The sequence below is a fragment of the Melitaea cinxia genome, chromosome 16 (assembly GCF_905220565.1).
Source record: "Melitaea cinxia chromosome 16, ilMelCinx1.1, whole genome shotgun sequence".
Lineage (NCBI taxonomy): Eukaryota > Metazoa > Arthropoda > Insecta > Lepidoptera > Nymphalidae > Melitaea > Melitaea cinxia.
In genome coordinates this window covers 14,919,920-14,926,045 of record NC_059409.1, presented here as the reverse complement: position 1 = coordinate 14,926,045, position 6,126 = coordinate 14,919,920, and positions in this window count along the sequence as shown.

The following is a 6,126-nucleotide window of genomic DNA, read 5'->3' as shown; positions in this document are numbered from 1 at the left end:
AAAAATCAATAAATTCATTTTATTATTCATGCCTTTTCCTGTAACTACATAGCAAATTAATTTTATTCATATATGTGTTATCTTCTAGCATACAACTACTCTTTCTACTTATGCTACAATATAATTCTAGTATTCACACAATGAAAAAAGTTTATAATAATGTTTCGAACAAAGTTTGATTGAATAACACGTGCCAGCTTGGTTTGAATTTAAAAATACACTTACTTAATAAGCCTAGCTGTTGTAAAACTAATTTTCATTTCGAACTGGTTGTTACATTTAATTATAAAAAGTTTTAACTATAAAATAAACAAGTCTTAAACGCCTAAAACTAATTTTAGGATATCATTATTAATGTGTAGTTACCTATTTTTGTAGACTTTCGTTAATAATTGGCGTATACTCCTATAAGGCACGCGGTATAAAATAGGGAGTGAAAACAATAAAACAGGATATAAACGGACATTTTTAATAGTCTGATCATTCACCGTGATACCTACATCCACTTGATCCAATGCTTCTCTAAAAATCATCTCCGAGTATATGTAGAAAAGGATTGGAGAGAATGCATCCCTGCCGCACTCCTCGCATTACGATTCTGAATTAAAATAAATTATTATTAAAATAAATTATTGTATGATATATTTTGTGGCCGCATCAACTGCCCGGAGCTTGTTGAACACATTATACTAAGCAACCCTTCACGGCGCACAAGACAAACTGCCTTATTTTATGTCCCGAACTGCTCCACCAACTATGCACAGAATTCTGTACTTACAAGATTACCTAACTCATACAATTTGAAATTTCAAGACGTAGATATTTCCAATAGTTCAAAAATCATTTTTCAAAATAAAATAAAACAACAGTTCTTTAAAAAAATGATCAAAACAACAACTAAATATATATATATTTCATAAATATTTATATAATTATTACTACACTATTATTATTATCATTATTATATATGTTATATTTCCTTCCATATAGAGTTAATTGTTTTTAAATTATACTTCCCAGAGTATTTATAGGTTTAATATAAAAATAAGTTTTTTTTTTTTTTATTTTCCTTTTTTTTCACGTTTGTTAATTGAAATTTTAAACAGATAGATGGTGGTAATTGGCCTTTTTGATTATATTTCATTCTTGTTTGTTTTATATTTTTTTCTGCGCTGTGTACCATCCTTTATAAGTAAATAAATAAGTAAATAAAAATATAAGATTTCCGATTCAACTGTCAGTCTTGCGTCGATACGTACCTACATTCGCTGTTTGGTTCCAATATAGGTGTTTAATAAACCTTACGTCTTTAGAGTCGAGTCCGATCGATTGTAATATATCGATCATTCTTGCACGATGTACTCTATCAAATGCTTTTTCATAATCGATAAAGCACGCAAACATATCTTGATTCATGTTCCAGCATCTTTTTATTAAAACAACATTCTCTTTATTAAGACTTGAAACCTGAAAAGTACATCCCTTGTTCAACAATGTAGTAGAGTAAATTTTGATTGGCAGTAATTGAAATTTCAAAGATGTGTTTAATTTTTAAGAAACTTACTGTGATTTCTTGGTTTCACTAACCTCAATAAAAAGCCAAAAGTTTTTTGAATGTTGAAAAAATTTTAAAAAATTTCTGGTGAATACCTGACGAGAGCGTTACGAAAACTGTGATCGGAGGAGGCGAACGGAAGTTGAGAGGGAGATATAAGTTAGTGAAGATATAAAGAGAGAGAGTTACGTTTTGTAAGTTTTACATCAGTCGTGTCGTCTAAAGCACACCTTTTTGGTACAAACATAATTAAACAGTTTATTGTTTAATTGCTCAACTGTGTGTATATATAAAAATACTACATTAAATTTATTTTTTCAATCTCTTTATCTATAATATAAAAATGAGTCGCTGAATGTGTTGCTAAGCGCAAAACTCGAGAACGGTTGGACCGATTTCGCTAATTCTTTTTTTAAAATATTCCTTGAAGTACGAGGATGGTTCTTACGGAGAGAAAAATTCTAAAAAAAAAAAATTAATAAAATTAAAGAATCGACTGTTAGGCGATACGAAGTTTGCCGGGTCAGCTATTATTTTATAAAATTCCTTTTTTTACCTAAATAAAAAAAAAATCCGATAAATACTAATAATCTCCAGCAGCTGTCATAACACGAGTATTTCTTAAAATATAGAATAATAAAAATCAAATAAAATATCGCGTTTACTAAGCTATACCTATATTTCATTTTGATATATGTCCATAGTTGCAACAAAAAAACCCTAAAGGGTTCCGCGTCACGTAATATATAATAGCAGGTATATAAATAGGGGCTTTCGAAATGCTAACTGATCCGTAACAAAATAAATGTAACAAGCTTTACTCTATCAGTATAAAATATAGCCTGAATATTCGTAACGGAATTTCCCAGCTAGAAACTGACGCACATTGGCTTATAATCTTGTACACAGATGCTGTTTAATAATATTTTGAAGTTAAATGGCGCATTGCACACAAAATTTCGTAGGTAGTAAATTATGCTGATCCGTCACGCTCTGTAGAGAAAGGTTCGATCGGGTGAAGTCGGGACCGCCGAGTGTACCCGAGCGAGAAAGATACAGACAGCTGCTCATCGCTGTTGTGTCGCTGTGTTTTATACCTTTATATACTCTTTTCAATAAAGTTTGACTTCTGCTGCGCGGTCTTAAGCACTCACACATTTTGTTTTGTTTTTTTAAAGATTTTTCGAATTATATTTATATCAGTACAAAAATAAAACTTTATAATGATATTAGAAATTAAAAAAAAACCATTTAAAGCATAAAGGCATCGTTCAAAAGAAAGAAATAGTTATTAGATAACCGCCTCACATTCAACTTACAATAGGGTGAGATCCCTCAGTAGGGATGGGACCTATACAAACATTTATTTTCATTTAAAATGAGTTGAGATCTAAATAAAACACATGACCAGAAGCTTAGACGTCCCTATTTCAGATTATGGGATGATCAATTTGCTTTCAAAAATGGGTAAAAGTAATTGGCTCAAACGCAAACGAAATGAGGATGTGACAGCGCCATGATTATGAGACTAAATTGACACAATTGCTGGTCGAAGAGACGCCGATACACTAGAAATATTTTATGATATAAATATCATAAATACTACTATATATTACTAAAGTAAATACTATTCAGATACAGTCTATGCCAAATGTATAAATTAATGAGTGAAATAAGCTACAGCCAATCTAAGACCTATGCGTATAAGTTAATTTTTTTTATTTATAATCCTTGGTGTATGTGTACTCTAAAAAAGTGAACAGAAAAAATACCATATACAATCGAAAATAAGAGACAAAAGAAACCTTATTTATTTTTGTTGTCACGTTTTATTGTTAAATGAAATTAAAATAATAAATGACATTAAATTAAATATACTTTTTTTTTTAAAGTAATCACGACGAATCACGAAAATCACGAAATTATATCTACAATGAAGAATGAACATATATTAATACAGAACCTACTCGTGTTTACTATTAGTATGCATCACGCTGATTTAATATAATCTTTTATTAACAATATCTACTAAGTCCACATGATAAAGTTTATGCTTGTAATAAATACACCTGTATATAAAAACAGGCGTGACTCAAGACTAGAGTGACCATGAAGGATGTTGACATTTTCATGATTAACTATTAAATTGATGACAGCCTTTATTTTTATTTATTTATTTTATTTATTTATTCTTAATGTACACCGAAATACAGACACATATAAAGAAAGATACAATAGAAGATGTACAAAGGCGATCTTATCGCTAAATAGCGATTTCTTCCAGATAACCTTTAGGTACTGGACACGATAAAGTAGCAACGGTTAAGGTGTGCACAAATTAAGGAATAAAAATCAATTATAAATAGATAGAAACTACGATATGATAAACTTACATAATTATTAAAAAAGAAAAAAAAAACCTATAAATAAGTAAATATTTTAGTATATAATGTATGAAAGACATATATACACACAAACATACCTACATACATATAATATACACATACATAATTACGTTGAGGCATACATATATTTACATAATAATATGCATAAAAAATAATTAGATACATAAAATATACATTAACAATAATTATTTACTAATAATAATGTATAAATTTACTGTCCGTTTAAAAATTAACTGTTCCCATAACCTAACAATATAATAAAGTACAATTCAGCTGCAATAGATACACTTCAGAGGTATACCTATCTACAACCATTTTTTACTTTCAATAAACATTATTATGGTTCGTCATAACTCTTGTCGTCTAAGTGCGCTACAAACGCGAGTTGTATTGCAACGGAAATGTCGTAATCGTAAAACAGTATAAAAATTACAACACATCTATATTTTTCATTCGTAACAGCGGTTGCAATAAAAACAAATGAATTAATATGGATACTGCTTTCAAAGTGCATACTTTTTGTTAAAGAATTTAAAGACAAATGTCACATTTAAAACTTTTATGCAAGAAAGTGTCGATCACGATCAACTTGGTATGAATTCAAGTATTGGTATTCAATCAATAATGGCTCACGAGCTACTTTTTTATATGTACTATATCAGCCTGCTGTTACCTGTAATACAGGTATTATTGACGCTAGGTCTTATAAGAAATATCTTGCCCAAAATTTAAAACGACCCAAATGGAAAAAACTTTACAAAAAATCACCGTTAAATCGTAATGATCTCAAATAATGTTGGGTACCTGTAATCATTACAGCCTATGCAGTCCACTGCTGGACATAGGCCTCCACAAGTTTACGCCAAAAATAACGTGAACTCATGTGTTTTGCCCATAGTCACCACGTTGAGCAGGCGGGTTGGTGACCGTAGGGCTGGCTTTGTCGCACCGAAGACGGGCGTCTTCGGCCTGTGTATTTCAAAGCTAGCAGTTGGATGGTTATCCCGCCATCGGTCGGCTTTTTAAGTTCCAAGGTAGTAGTGGAACTGTGTTATCCCTTAGTCACCTTTTACGACACCAACGGGAAGAGAGGGGGTGGCTATATTCTTTGGTGCCGTAGCCACACAGCACATTAAATAATAATGATCTCAAGTAATGTTGGGTACCTGTAGGAATAAAACTAATTTTCCTTTGTTAGAACCATTGAATCAACTCTTGTCACCTTTGACAAAATTGTATAGAGAGATTTAGTATTTACTCACAAGAATTTATAACTCACTTATGGAGTAACTTATACTAAGACAATCACAAAAATTCATTACAACATTAAACTTACATCATTCATCCAAATTACATATTTGTGCCGTTTGCAGTCGAGACACTTGAACCTTGGCGTAGCAATGCTAAAATTTATTGAAATAAAACTTCTTTACGTACTTTTGGTTTGAGGAGTAATCTGCTTAATGCGTGACGAGAGTGTTACGAAAAGTGTGATCGGGTGAGATGAACGGAAGTTGAGAGGGCGATATAAGTTAGTGGAGATAGAAAGAGAGAGAGTTACGTTTCATAAATTTTAGTTCAGTCGTATGGTCTCAAGCACACTCTTTTTTTAACTTTGTTGCCTCTACTGGTGACAAGAGATTTGGTGCATTTTTGGCCCAGATAATCGGCTCAGCGATTCTACGGAGAATTACTTCCAGCACTCTTTGCACCATTCAAGGCAGTCATTATTTATACCGCAACTATCTGTAAAGATTTAATTTTTAAGTTGATAATTTTAAATATGTATAATATTGTAAACTTAAAAAGTCAATAAAAACATATATATTTATTTAAAGATACTATAACAAAAGATAGAACTTAAATAATAAATAAACTCGGTTAAAATATTATTTAAATTGGTAAACTGTACGTGCCCGTCAAGGTTTCACTGTGGGAATAAGGTCCTCAGCTCGTATTTCATTTGCTACGCTTCTTTACTACTAACTGACGGAAATTCATATCCTAGACACACAAGTTTTTGCATGATGTTGTCCAAACTGGTCAGTTGGTACTGTTACTCGCTTAGCTATAAGTTCTAAATTTAAATTGACAGCGATTATAGCGAAATGCTTGCTTTCGCTAAGCAATTGGGAGCTATACTGGACTTTTAAGGACTCGTAATCA